This window comes from Macaca mulatta, chromosome 13 (genome assembly GCF_049350105.2).
Source record: "Macaca mulatta isolate MMU2019108-1 chromosome 13, T2T-MMU8v2.0, whole genome shotgun sequence".
NCBI classification, from domain to species: Eukaryota; Metazoa; Chordata; class Mammalia; order Primates; family Cercopithecidae; genus Macaca; species Macaca mulatta.
Window position 1 is genome coordinate 93,378,229 of NC_133418.1, and position 14,523 is coordinate 93,392,751.

Genomic DNA, 14,523 nt, shown 5'->3' on the forward strand with positions numbered 1-14,523 from the left:
TGGTCTACTGTGGTATATATCCCATGGCCCCTTGAAAAGAATGTGTATTCTGCTGTTGTTGGATGCTGTGTAATAGAAATGTTGATTATATCTTGTTGAGTTCTTTTATATCCTTGCTGATTTTCTAGTTTTTCTAGTTTTCTAGTTTTCCTATCTATTGTTTAGAAATGAGTGTTGAAGACTTCAGTTTTAATAGTGGATCAATTTATTTTTCCTTTTGGTTTTGCTTCATGTAATTTGCAACTTTGTTGCTTGATGCACACATATGTAAAACTTCTATATCTTCATGGTGAACTTACCATTTTATCATTACATAATGTACCTCTCTAATTCTGGTAATTTTATTTGCTCAGAGTCTACTTTATCTGAAATTAATATAGTAACCCTACTTCATTTTTACTTTTAACATTTATTATTTTTTACTGTGGTAAAATACACATAATAAAACAACATTTGAACAATTTTGAGTGACATTAAATACATTCTTAATGTTGTGCAACCATCACTTCTCTATTCAGCTCATGACTCTTCATCTTATAAAACTGAAACTCTGTAACTATTAAGAAAATAATTCACGCCTGTAATCCCAGCACTTTGGAAGGCTGAGGTTGGTTGATCACGAGGTCAGGAGATCGAGACCAACCTGGCTAATACGGCGAAACCCCGTCTCTACTAAAAATACAAAAAATTATCCTGGCGTGGTGGTGGGCACCTGTAGTCCCAGCTACTTGGGAGGCTGAGGCAGGGGAATCGCTTGAACCTGGGAGGCAGGGGTTGCAGTGTGCCGAGATTGTGCCACTGCCCTCCAACCTTGGTGGCAGAGTGAGACTCCATCTCAAATAATAATTAATAATAATAATAATAATAATTCCCTCTACTTCCAGCCCCTGGAAGCCACCATACCACTTTCTGTTTCTATGATTTTGACTACTTTTAACTACCTATATAAGTGAACCATGTGGAATTTGTCTTCTTGTGACTGGCTTATTTCACTTGCACATTGCTGTCAGGGTTCATCCATGTTATAGTACGTGACAGAATTTTCTTCCTTTATAAAGCCATTGTAAGTATATACCACATTTTGCTTATCCATTCATTCATCTGTCAATGGACACTTGGTTGCTTCCACATTTTAGATATTGTGAATAATGCGTCTATAAATGTGTGCACAAATACTGCTTCAAGACCCTGTTTTCAGTTCTTTTGGATGCATATTCAGAAGTAGATTTGCTGTATCATGTACTAATTCTATTTTTATTTTTGAGGAACCACCATATTGTTTTCCACAGTGGCTGCACCATTTTACATTTCTACTATCGGGGCACAATTTTCTCCACATCTTTGCCAAGACTTGTTATTTTTTGTTTACTTAATAGTAGCCATCTTAATTGGTTTGGTTTGAGATGGTATCTCATTGTAGTTTTGATTTTAATTTCCCTAATGATTAGTGATGTTGAGCATCTTTTCAGGTTCTTATGAGCCATTTGCATAGCTTCTTTGGAGAAACATTTATTCAAGTCCATTGCCCAATTTTGAATCTGGTTTTTGTTGTTGTTGTTGAGTTTTAGGAGAGCTTTATATATTCTGGATGTCAATCTCTTATCAGATATATGCTTTGCAAATATTTTGTGGGTTGCCTTTTTCCTCTGTTAATAGCGTCTTTGATGCACAATTTTAAAGATTCTTCACGAAGTCCAATTTTTCTGTTTTTTCTTTTGTTGCCTGCACTTTTGGTAACATATCCAAGAAATCACTGCCGGATACAGTATTATGATGCTTTTGTACTATGAGGTTTGGTGTACAAATGATCCCATCACCCAGTTAGTGAGCATAGTAGCCAACTGGTAGTTTTTCAGCCCTCAGCCCCCTCTCACCCTTCCCACTTTATTAGTCCCCAGTGTTTGTTATTTGTGTCTGTAGGTTCAGGTGTATTCAACGTTTAGCTCCTACTTATAAGTGAGAATGTGCAGTATTTGGTTTTCTGTTCCTATATTAATTTGCTTAGGATAAAGGCGTCTAGCTGCATCCATGTTGCTGCAAAGGACATAATTTAATTTTTTATGACTGCATAGTATTCCAAGATGTATATGTAACACATTTTCTTTGTCCAGTCCATCATTAATGGGCATCCAGGTTGATTGCATGTCTTTGTCTTTATAGACTTTCATTGTCTATATGCCAGTACTATATTGCTTTCATTACTATGGCTTGTAGTAAGATTTGAAATCAGGAAATGTGAATCCTCAATATTTTCTATTCTTTTTCAAAATTGTTTTGACTTTTTGATGTCTCCTGAGATTCCATATATATTTTAGAGTGGACTTTTATTTCTGCAAAAAAGGAAACGTCATTGGAATTTTGGTAGGGATTGCATTGAGTCAATAGATTGTGTTGGTAGTATGGACATTTGAAAAATATTGTCTTCCAGTCCATGAACATGGAATGTTTTCCATTTTCATATTCTTCTTTAACTTTTTTCAGCAATATTTTATAATTTTTTACTGTACAAGTCTTTCATGTCTTTAGTTAATTCCTAAGTGTTTTATTCCTTTTGATACTATTGTGAATGAGACTTTCTTAATATCCTTTTCACATTGTTTATTGTAAGTGTATAGAAATGCAACTGATTTTTCGGTGTCAACTCTATCCTGCTACTTTGTTTACTTCATCTATTAATTTAACACTTTTAAAAAAAATGTATGTGGACTCTTTAGAGTGTTCTAGACACATGACCATATCATATGTAAGCAGAGATAATTTTAGTTCCTCCTTTCTGATTTGTATCTCTTTGATTTCTTTTCCTTGTCTCATTGCTCTGGCTAAAACTTCTAGTACTATGTTGAATAGAAGTGGCAAAAGCCGGCACCCTTGCCTTGTTCTTGATCTTAAAAGAAGAGCTTTCATCTTTGAGTATGTTTGCTTTGGGTTTTTAATATACAGCTTTTATTATGTTGCGGAAGTTTCCTTCCATTCTCAGTTTGGTGGGTGCTTTTATCATGAAAGAGTGAATTTTTCAAATGCTTTTTCTGCATTAATTATTTGACCTTGTGTTTTACCCTCCTTAAGTCTGACAATGTTATGGATTGCATTGATTGATTTTTGTATGGTGACTTATCCTTGCATTCCAGAATTAAGTCTCACTTGATCATGGTCTATAATTCTGTTTATATGCTGCTGAATTTGGTTTGCTGGGATTTTGTTTAAAAAATTGCTTTGATGTTCACAAAAAATACTGCTGTATAATTTTTTTTTTTCTGGTAGTATCTGTGTCTAAATTTGATGTTGGGATAATGCTGACCTCATAGAATAAGTCAGGAAGTGTTCTCTCCTCTTCATTTTTTCTTTTTTTGGAAAAGTTTGAAAACAATTGGGGTTAGTTCTTTAAATGGTAGAAGTATTTCTACTATTGGTCGAATTCACCAGTGAAACTGTCAGATCAAGGGCTTTTTTTGTTTTCATTGTGAGATTTTGATTTTTGATTACTGATGTAATCTCCTTGCTAGTTATAGGTCTATTCAAATTTTCTATTTCTTCATGATTTAGTCTTGGTAGGCTTAGTATTTCTAGGAATTTGAACATTTCATGTAGGTTATCCAATTTTGGGGGGTACAGTTGTTCATAGTGTTCTCTTAGAATTCTTTTTATTCCTATAGAATAAGTAGTAATGTCCCACTTTTATTTCTGATTTTAGTAATTTGAGTCTTGTCTCTATTTTTCTTAGTCCATCTAGGTGTAGAATTGTCATTTAAAAAATTTTTTTAATGAAGGAGCATTTGAGTCTATTGGGTTTTCTCTTGTTTTTCTATTTATTTCTTTGATATTTGTTCTAATCTTAATTATTTCCTTCTTTCTGCTAGCTTTGGGTTTAGCTTGTTCTTTTCTAGTTCCTTAAGTTGTAAAGTTAAGTGGTTGATATGGGATCTTCCTTGTTTTTAATATAATCATTTGTAGTTTCAGATTTCATGCTTAACACTACTTTTGCTGCATCCTATAAGTTTTGGCATGTTGTGTTTTCATTGTCATTCATATCTAAGTATTTTCTAATTTCCCTTTGCTTTCTCCTTTGATCCATTGATTTTTTTCAAAGAATGTGTTTTAAAATTTTCACATATTTATAGATTTTTCAGTTTTACTTTTGATATTGATTTCTAACTTTATCCTGTTGTGGTCAGAGTTGTTTTGTATATTTCTGTTAGATCTAGTTGGTTTATTGTGTTAAATCCTCTATGTCATTACTTATACTCTGTGTAGTTATTCTGTTCATTTTTGACAGTGTGGTATTGAATTCTTTAACTATTATTGCAGAAATGTCTCTTTTTCCTTCAATTCTGAAGTTTTTGCTGTCTTTATTTTGATGGTCTGTCATTAGGTGCATAAATGCTTGTAAGTTTTCTATCTTCTTGCTATACTGAACCTTTTAATATTAATGTACTTTTTTCTTCCTGTAATCATTTTTAAAAAAATTTAAAGTCTATTTTGTCTGTTAGTACAGCCACATCTGCTCTTTTTTCATTTCCATTTGCATGAAATGTCATCTTCCATTTTTTCACTTTCAAGTTATTTGTCTTTGGATCCAAAGTGAGTCTCTTGTAGACAGTATATATTTGGACCATTTGAAAAATCCATTCTGCTCATCTATATTGGTTGAAGAGTTTAACACATTTTCATTTATGTTATTAGTGAAAAGGAGGAATTTACTTCTATAACTTTTATGTTTGTTTTCTATAGACCTTATAACTCCCCGTCCCTGTTCCCTTTTGTATATATTCTATAGCTATTTTCTTTGCAATTACCTTTGGAATTACATTTAACATCCTAAATTTATAACATTCTAACTTTTAAACCAGTTTAACTTCAATAACATAAAACTCTGCTACTTTAACAGCTCCCTTCCCATCTCTTTTGATTGTTAATGTCATAAAATTGCAACTTTATATATCATGTGTCACAAAACAGAAGTAAATTGAATTGCATTAAACTCTTATATGGAAAAAAATAATGAGTTAGAAACCATAGTTTCAGTGATATTAACTTTTAGACTTTTAAAAATTATTAGTTTCTTAAATCATGTAGAGAACACAAAGTCAAGAAACACTGTTATAATAATACCACCTTTTACAATGTCCCTATATTTACCTTCATTGATATTTTTATTTCTTTATATAGATTCTAGTTACTCTATATTATGCTTTCATTTTAACCTGCAGGACTCCATTTAGCAGTTTTTGCATGGCGGATGTAGGGTAGCAAACTCTCTCAGCTTTAGTTTATCTGGGAATGTCTTAAGTTTCTCCTCACTTTCAAGTTTTGCCAGATGTGGTATTCTTGCTTGACAGTTTCTTTTTTTATATTAGCACTTTGAAAATATCAGCCCACTGCCTTCTGATCTGTAAAGTTTCTGATGAGAAATTTGTAGATAATCTTATTGCAGATGCTTTGTATGTGACAAATCATTTCTATCTCTTGCTGCTTTCAAGATTTTCTCTTTGCCTTTGTATTTGGAAAGTTTGATTATAATGTATATCCATGTGGGTCTCTATGAATTCAGCTTACTTCGAGTTAATTGAGCTTCTTGGAGGTTTATATTCATGTCTTTTTTCAAATTTGAGAGTTTTTCCACCATTATTTCTTCCAATATTCTCTCTACTCCTTTCTTTCTCTCTGCTTCTTCTGGGACTCTCACAATGTGTATGTTGGGCCCCTTGATGATGTCTCACAGGTCTCTTGGGCTCTGCTCACTTTTCTTCAATTTTTTCTTCTTTTTGTTCCTCCGACCTGGTAATTTCCATTGCCTTATCTTTGAGTTCTCTGATTCTTTCTTTTGCCTACTCATATCTTCCCTCAAAGCCCTCTAGTAAATTTTTCATTTCCGTTATTTTAATTTTTAGCTCCAGATGTTCTTTTTAGGTTTTCAAAATCTTTATTTGTATTGTCATTTTGTTTTATATATTATTTTCTTGACTTTATCCACATTTTGTTTTGTTTTATTTATTTATTTATTTTTTAGACAGGGTCTTGCCCTGTCATCCAGGCTATAGTACATGGTTCAATTAACTCACTGCAGCCTCAACCTCCTTGGCTCAGGTGATCCTTCTGCCTCAGCCTGTTGAGCAGCTAGGACTACAGGTGCATGCCATCTATGCCTGGATAATTATATAAATAAATAAATTTAATAGAGATGAGGTCTCACTATGTTGCCTAGGCTTTTATATTTTATTTTTGTGGGTATGTAGTAGGTGTATATATTCATGAGATACATGAAGTATTTTGATACAGGCATAATGATCACTTCCAAGATTCAAGATAAAGCCCTCTTTACTCTTCACTCTAGTCTCCTTAAGCAGATGATGGGAATAAATTTTGTTTTTGTGAGCTGTACTGCCTGGTGTTGCAGGAGGAATGGCATAAACACTTCCTTAGTCACCCTGGCTGGTGTCCCATGTCCACTGACTCTAAGCCCAGCACAGCACTAGGACTTGCCTAGGAATTGCAGTCCTTGTGGCCTAGACTGCCTTTCAAGTTTGTTTAGGATCCCAGAGCACTTTAGCCCATGGTGGCAAGTCTTGTGAAAATTCAAGTTCCAACTGCTGGGATGGTGCTTCTCCTCTGGCTAGGGCTGATCTGTATGCTCCCTGTGCGTGTTGGCATTGGTTGAATTTAGCCCAGTTTTACTTTCCACTGTGACAGGCCAGCACTGAGTTCAGTGCAGAGCCCCACAATCACTGCACTTTCCCTTCCCCAGGTTTACAGATTCTCTCTCTGTGCTATGTGGCTGCTGCCAGAAGGATAGGGGAGGGGCATCACTGGCAATTCAACACTATGTTTCTTACCCTCTTCAGTGCCTCTTTCAGCAATACGAAGTTAAAACCAAGTACTGTGATTGCTTACCTGATTTTCTGCTTTTATGAAAGTGCTTTTTATGTGTGTAGATAGTTGTTAAATTGGTCTTCCTGCAGTGGGGATCATTGTTGAAGGCTTCTGTTTGGCCATCTTGCTCCACCCTCCCTTTTTCAGTTCTTAAAATATCTTCAAGACAGTTATTTTAAAGTCTTTTTTGAGTAGATCTGCTGTTAGGTCTTTTTCAGGGGCAGTTTCTGTTGACTGTTTTTTCCTTTGAATGGGCCATATTTTCCTCTTTTTTCAAATGCCTTGTGATTTTTTGTTGTTGTTTTTGTTGATACTTGGGCATTTGAATTTAATAATGTGATAACTCTGGAATGCAGATTCTTCTTTTTCCTCAAGGTTGTTTGTTTTTTGTTATTGTTTTGTTTGTTTATTAAAATTGCTTTAGTCTGTCTCTGTGCCAAGGATCAGCCTGAGGTGTAAACGTAAAGTCTTTACTGATATTCTCTGAGCTTGCATCCTTCTGTGTTAACTTTATAATTTTTCCCATATATTCAGTTGTTTGTGAATGTCCTTATTTTTAATATCTGGTTCCCAAAAGGAGAAAAAGAAAAAATGAAAAAGGGAGTGGAAATAGGGTGCCAGCCCTTTAAATCCCTGGAAGTCATTTCAGCTGGATGGAAAGGGGTTTGCAACAATGCAATAAAGTGTAACAGCAAAGACCCACCACCTCTTTGTCTGTACCTCTCTGATCAGAAGCAGTAATCATCAATCTAAGCACATATGCCTGATATTTAGAGGACAGGGTCCTTTCTGCTTATCCTGGCTCCTTCAAGCTGTGTGCAAACTGCTGCAGGAATACATGCACAGCTGCCTGCCACAGGGGTGGGGATAGGAAATGGGTAGCTGCTACTGTGCTAAGAGCTAAAATTGACTGAGCTGAAATCAAAATTAACTGCAATGTGCCATCCAAATGTTTCCCTGAAAGTTGCAAGCCTTCGGTAGACTCCAGATTTCCAAAATAGTTATATCAGACATACTCTGTCAGTGCAATTATTGCCTAGTCAGGGAGACAGATTCCTCATGTTTCTTACTCTTCCAGCTCTCCAGGATGTTCTACCTACCTTCCTCTATTTAATGTTTCTATGATACATCTTTTCCCATTTTATTACTTTTACCCAGCCTATATTGTTATATTTGAGTGAGTTTCTTGTCATCAACCTATTGTTTGTTTATATTTTAGTCGACTCTTGTCTTTTAATTGTCTTTAGCCAACCATTGTCTTTATAATGATTTGAATTATTTACATTTATTGTAATTATTAATGTATTAATGCTTAAGTCTGAAATTTTATTTTTTGTTTTATGTTTGTTCTCTCTGTTTTTCTAAGCCTGTTTTCTTTTTTTATGCTTCCTGGTGATTATATGAACATTGTTTAGAATTTCATTTTGATTCCTTCTTAGATTTGATACAAGAGAATCTCTTTCATATAGTTTTTTAGTGGTTGTTCTTGGTGTTAAATTATACATGCACAATTTTTCATAGTTTAAAAGTGTTGTCATTTTACCAGTTTGAGTGCAGAAAACATACTTCCCGCAATGCCACTTTTTTATTCCTCATTTATAGTATAATTGTCTTAAATATTTCTCCTTCGTACATTTAGAATTACATAACACAGTGTATTGGCATCTATTGATTTTTAAAAATTCAGTTTGAGACCTTCTTGGTTCTTGGTATGTTAAGTTATTTTCAGTTGAAACCTGGACATTTTGAAACCTGAATGTAGAGGCTCCTTGTTGCTTTTGTGTGGCGGTGGGAGTTTTGGCTCCCTGCTAGTCCTCCACTGATACTTGTTTGGCTGAGAGAGTTAAGAATGTTTCCTTTCACCTCCCAACTGGTTTCCACTGACACTATGGAATGCAGTGGAGGAGGGAAGGTGGCCTTGTTGTCACTGGGAAACGGTGAATATTCCAGCTCTCCACTAGGGCTTCTCTGATACTACCCAGGCCAGCAGGAGGATGTGGAGTTAAGAAGTCCTGGTTCCCCACGTGGTCTTTATTAACACTGTGCAGAAGTGGGATGAACTTGTTACTTCCCAGTAGGAATTCCTGACTCCCTACCCAGCCTTTTCTGACACCGCCTGGCAAGGGGTTAGAGTGCCTATCACAGCTTGGTAAGGGGGAAGTACAGAAAGTACAGGAGGAAGTCTGATGGAAGCACTTGCATCAGACTTTGCTAGTGGGGTGAGAGTGAGCCAGTTTTTCTGTGGTGTTTGCTATAGCAGAGCAACTATATTCTAAAAGTTTTTGTCTTTCTGGTTTTTCCCTTTTTCTCATTCCTTAGCTAGAGAAAGTAAGATTTTGTTTGGCTTTTTGATCTGTGACTATTCCATTTTATGGTTGCCAACTTCATCAGCTCTAAATCTGGAATATATGAGGCAAAATGAAAACCCAAGAACACACTGCTTTGTTTTTCTTCAAATCCTAAGGTCTCTAGCCCATGTGCCTTGTTCTCACCAACTGTTAGAATCTTCTCATGTTTGCTTTTTAAATAATGTCCAGAGACTCAGTTATATGTAGCAAGAGGAATGTGGGAAAGCATCTCTACTTCACAACCTCCTGGAAGTAAAAGTTATGATGCGTATACAATGAGATAAAATTTGGAGTTCTGCATGCATATGATGTGTGCCACTTATAGCACATGATAGACTTTCTTTCATTCAAAATTCATTCCAGGCCTACTGTGTGCCAGGCACTGTTCAAGGCATCGCACATATAGTGATGAACAAAATAGGTAACATTTCTCTCTTTATGGTGCATACATTCTTGTGGAAAGAAGTGGACAATAAACACAGAAAGTAGAATATGTTAGTAAAACGTGCTACTGGAAAAAGTAAAGTAGATTTATGAGGCTAGTGAGTGCTGGAGCCATTGGAGGTTATTTATTTTACATAAGGTGGTCAGGGAAGCTAACATTTGCGCAGAGTGGCTGCAGTAAGATGGACAAAGATAAAAGTGGTAGAAGAGAGCAGAGATGTAGTTAGGGAATCAGACTGTCTAGGGTCTTGAAGGCAGTCAAGAATTTGGGCTTTTGTTTAGTCACAAAGGAGGTTTTCAGAGGGAAGTAATATGATCCAGTTTACAGCTTTACTTGGTCTGCTGTATGGAGAATAGATTGCCGTGGAGTAAGTGCGGTGGTCAAATGAGGAGGCTTTTACAAATACCCAGGAGAGGTTTAATGAGAGATGAAACTCAGATGGAATAGTGGAGTTGGTGAGATGTGGCCAGATTCTGAAAATATTTTGCAGATAAAGATGACAGAAATTGCTAACAGATTTTATGTGGGGTATGAGAGAGAGAGAGAGAGATCAAAGATGGTCTAAGGTCTTTGGCTTAAGCAATTGGAAGAATCCACTTGGCATTTACTGAGATGGGGAAGACTGAGGGAAGTGCAAGTTTGGAGAAGAATGGGGAATCAGAGGTTTGGGTTTGACTGTGTTAAAATTGAAATATTCATTAAACTAGAGGTATAGTAGGAGGTTGCCCATGTGAGTCTGAGTTTAAGGACTGCAGATATCCTGTCTGGAGATATCAATTTGGGACTTGCTGTTCTATAGATGATTGTTTTTGTCCGTTTTGTGCTGCTCTAGCAGAATACCTGAGACTGGGTAATTTACAAAGAGCAGAAATCTATTTCACACAGTTCTAGAGGCTGGGATGTACAAGACCAAGGTGCCAGCATCTGATGGGGGCGTTCTTGGTGTATTCTCACATGGAGGAAGGCAGAAGGTGAAAGGGCAAGAATGAGCAAATCCACTTCCTCAAGTCCTATTTATAGCAGCATTAATCCATTCATGTTGGCAGAGCCCTCGTGACCTAAACACCTCCTAAAAGGCCCCACCTTTCAGCACTGTTGCATTGGGGATTAAATTTCCAGCACACAAATTTTGAGGGACGCATTCAGATTATAGGAATGATATTTAATGATATGTCTAGATGTGATCACATAGACAGAGACTGTAAATAAAGAAGAAAAAGAGTCCTGAGTTCTGGGGGCACTCTCATATTTAGAGGTCAGGAGGATGAGGAGAAACAAGCAAAGGAAAATGAGAAAAGATCAGTGAAGCAGAAGAACCAAGAGAGTGTGGTGTGCTGGAAGCTGAGTAAAGAAAGTGTTTCCAGAAAGAGGGAGTGATTAATTTGTCAAATAAGAAGAGAGTTGTAAATTGATTCTTGGGTTTGGGAATGTGATCGTCTCTGGTGGACTCACCATGATTTGTTTCCATGGAAGGAGGGGGAAGGAGGAAAGAAGTGGAGGAGAAGACAGAGATGGCAAGCATAGGCAGCTCTCTGGAGTTGCTATAAAGGAAAGCAGGAAAATGGAGTAGTAGATGAACAAGGTTACAGGGTCAAGAAAGGAGTAATTACTATACAGAATAATTAAATATATACATGGAAACTTTGTATTTATATATAGAGTTTGAATTTATTTTGATTGACAATGAGTCTAAAATTTCATATAGTGAAAAGTCTTCAATTGGCTTGATAATCTTAGCAATAGCATTTATATTTGAAGAAGACTTAGTTAAATATGAGTTGGTCTATGCAAGATGTGTAATTTTAAAGCTTTTTTCTTTGGTTTAATTTGGATTTGCAATTTCAGTTAACCCTTTCCAATGAATCCCCCCAAATGAATATTTACTTAGCGATGATAGAAAACTTTATATTTACAGAGTACTTATCAGTCTCTCTATAAGAACAAACCATAAAAGAATGAAAATTTACATTAGAGGTGTAGGAGGTAATTAAAGTGATGTGGTCCCAAACCAGGGAAACTGAGTCTCAGTCATAGGTGGAGCATGGGATCTGAAGGGGAAACTCATCTACAACTCTACAGCACCAACTGCCAGTCTCTTGGGCTAATAGACTCTCTCCCGCTTCTCGTCATTGTCTTTGTCTTTTTCTACAGTGCAACAAGCTTTGAACTACTTCCAGCTTTCCAATAGCAAAGTTATTCAGATTAGATGAACTTTATTTGTTCTCCAGGACTTCTAGCTCTCCAAAGCCTTCTGTCTGTACCCTGTGTTCACCAAACCTCCTTCTTTTTGCTGCTGGGAAACCCAATCAGCTACATTTCCCAGCCTCCCTTGCAGTTGGGTGGGGCCAAAAGAATGAGGGTGGAATTTATGCCACTTCCAGCCTGAAGCATGGTCATTAAGAAAACCTTCTACACAATCCTCCTTGTCCTCTCTCTTCCTTTGCCTGCTGGATAGATGCAGTAGATTCCTTGGAAGGGCCTGGGTCCTGAATGGCTGTGGAGCAGAAACTTGAATAGGATCTTACTGTGGCATGAGCAAGAAATGAGCTTTTATTATGTTGATCTTTTGATACTTCGTAGTTTTTTTGTTACAGTAGTGAGCCTGCCCTGATTAATACATACTTCTACTACAAGTATTACAAAAATACAACTTTTTTTTTTTTTTTAATACCTTTCTGTAGCCTTTCAGGATCCTTTTCTTCTAAGAAGTCACCTTCAGGCTCCCAAAGCGCTCATGGAGTGTGAATGCAAGGAGAAACAAATAGCAACAATCCTGTATCAGTTACTTTTTCCTGCATCATCTTATTTAATTTTTATAGGAATCCAAGGATTCTCATAAAATAGTAGTCCAATGAGTCCAACCTTATAGTCCAATGAGGTTAATAATTAACCTTAGTTTACAGATGAAGGAGTTTGTACAAGATCACAGAGTTATGAAATAGTAAAGTCCTTCAAGCCTGACCTTGTTAACCACAGAGCACTTGCTCTCCCACTACATCTTCACTCTGTTCTTTTTCCCTCTGGGGAAGGAAGAAAAGCTCATTAATCTAATTCACTTATGCACACTCTGGTATTAGAGACTCATTTTCCTTTGCCTTGTTGTGTGTATTTGTGTTTTGAAGGAGGTGAGAAACAGAGAAGGTAATTATTTACTGAAGACATGAATTGCAGGCACTGTTGTGATTGGGTGGGGTGGGAGGCATTCTGCAGATGACATAGTAGACCTGAGTCCAGGTGTGAAGGGGAGAGGGAGACAGCAGATAGCATTTAGTTTCTAGGGAGACAGCACAGGAAGCTAACCTTTCTTTCCCCTTCAACTTTTTAATACAAACACTTAAAGATCCTCATAGTCCATTAACTGGCCAGGAGAGCAGATGGTAGAGGTGAGGAGTTTCAGCATCCTGGGAACACCTGAGCAGCCTCCCTGTTCCAACAGAATTGTCGATGTTCAAGCCAAGAGGAAAGATGTGAAATTGCTGTTGCCAAGGGGGAAAGTGCAGGTCTTCAATACAACCTTGATGTTTTATGTTTATAAAATTTGGCTCAGCTGGGCACGGCGGCTCATGCTTGTAATCCCAGTGTTTTGGGAGGCCAAAGCAGGTGGATCACAAGGTCAAGAGTTCCACACCAGCCTGGCCAATATGGTGAAACTCTGTCTCTACTAAAAATACAAAAATTAGCTGGGCGTGGTGGCGGGCGCCTGTAGTCCCAGCTGCTTGGGAGGTTGAGACAGGAGAATTGCTTGAACCCTGGAGGTGGAGGTTGCAGTGAGCCGAGATCGCCCCACTGCACTCCAGCCTGGGCAACAGAATGACACTCTATCTCAAAAAAAATAAAATAAATAAATTGACTCACACATAGTACAACACCTGTCTGCATACTTTTGCCAGTCACTCCATAGTTTAAAATATGCTTCTTCATAGGAAGCATCAAATTAGATAATTTCATCCTCACAACAATTTTAGGAAGCAACGCTCACATATGATCTAGGTACAAAAAAATGGTGACCCACGTCCCTGACATGAAGCCCAGGGCATTTCTTAGACTTCCTGTTTTTGAGAAGGAGATCTAAGACAAACCTCCCAGACTTTGAAGGATAGGTGTTTCTATCCAAAATACAACTGTGATTATCTGTGGAATCTGCAGATCTTGTCTGGTCTTTCTTGTCTGCAAAAGATCAGATGAATGCTCTGGAGATGTGTGTGGTTGTCTAGCATGAGCGTGTGCGTGTGCATTTGTGCATGTGTGTGTGCGTGCATATGTGAGTGTGTGTGTGTGTAAGAGACAGAGAAAGAAAAATGAATATAAAATTTACAGAATCAAATATCAGTTTTCAAAGCTTCAGGACCCAATTGTCTACATAGGATTATCTGCCCTGCTTAGGAAAGTGTTTTCTGGAGTGGAGCTCCAGCTCTGTGATGAATGTGCCAAACTAGGGGTTCCTTCTCAGAGAGTCATCATGTCCTTAGCATGCCGTGGCTTGAAGAAATCCCACAATGAGTAAATATTAGGTCTTGTCTGATGTTATAGGTCCCAAACTTACTTAACTATGGATTCTCTTTTTTGAATCTGTCACTCATTCGCATACAGTGACAGTACCTCTTTTTGAAAATGCCAATTCTGGAGTAGTTAGAAAGGAATTAATTAAAAAGACAACTGGGATTATCAGAAGACCTAGATCTTGCTCTTACTCTATCACTAATAGGCTTTATAATTTTTGACAAATTATTTTTATTTAGTTCTTTTTCAAGTGAGTATTTTTTTCTGCTTTGAAGGAAACATTTCTTTAAGGATATTTATTGTGCTTATTTAAAATTGTTATTTTGTCGTGGTAATTTCACTTTGTGGAATTATGTACATGGT

At 36.9% G+C, this 14,523-nt stretch overlaps 1 protein-coding gene across 1 annotated transcript in view; it reads left to right on the forward strand.

Annotated features, from left to right (window-relative positions):
• Positions 1-14,523, forward strand: part of SRD5A2 (steroid 5 alpha-reductase 2) — a 58,725-nt gene that overhangs the window by 32,184 nt on the left and 12,018 nt on the right. The window lies entirely within an intron of this gene.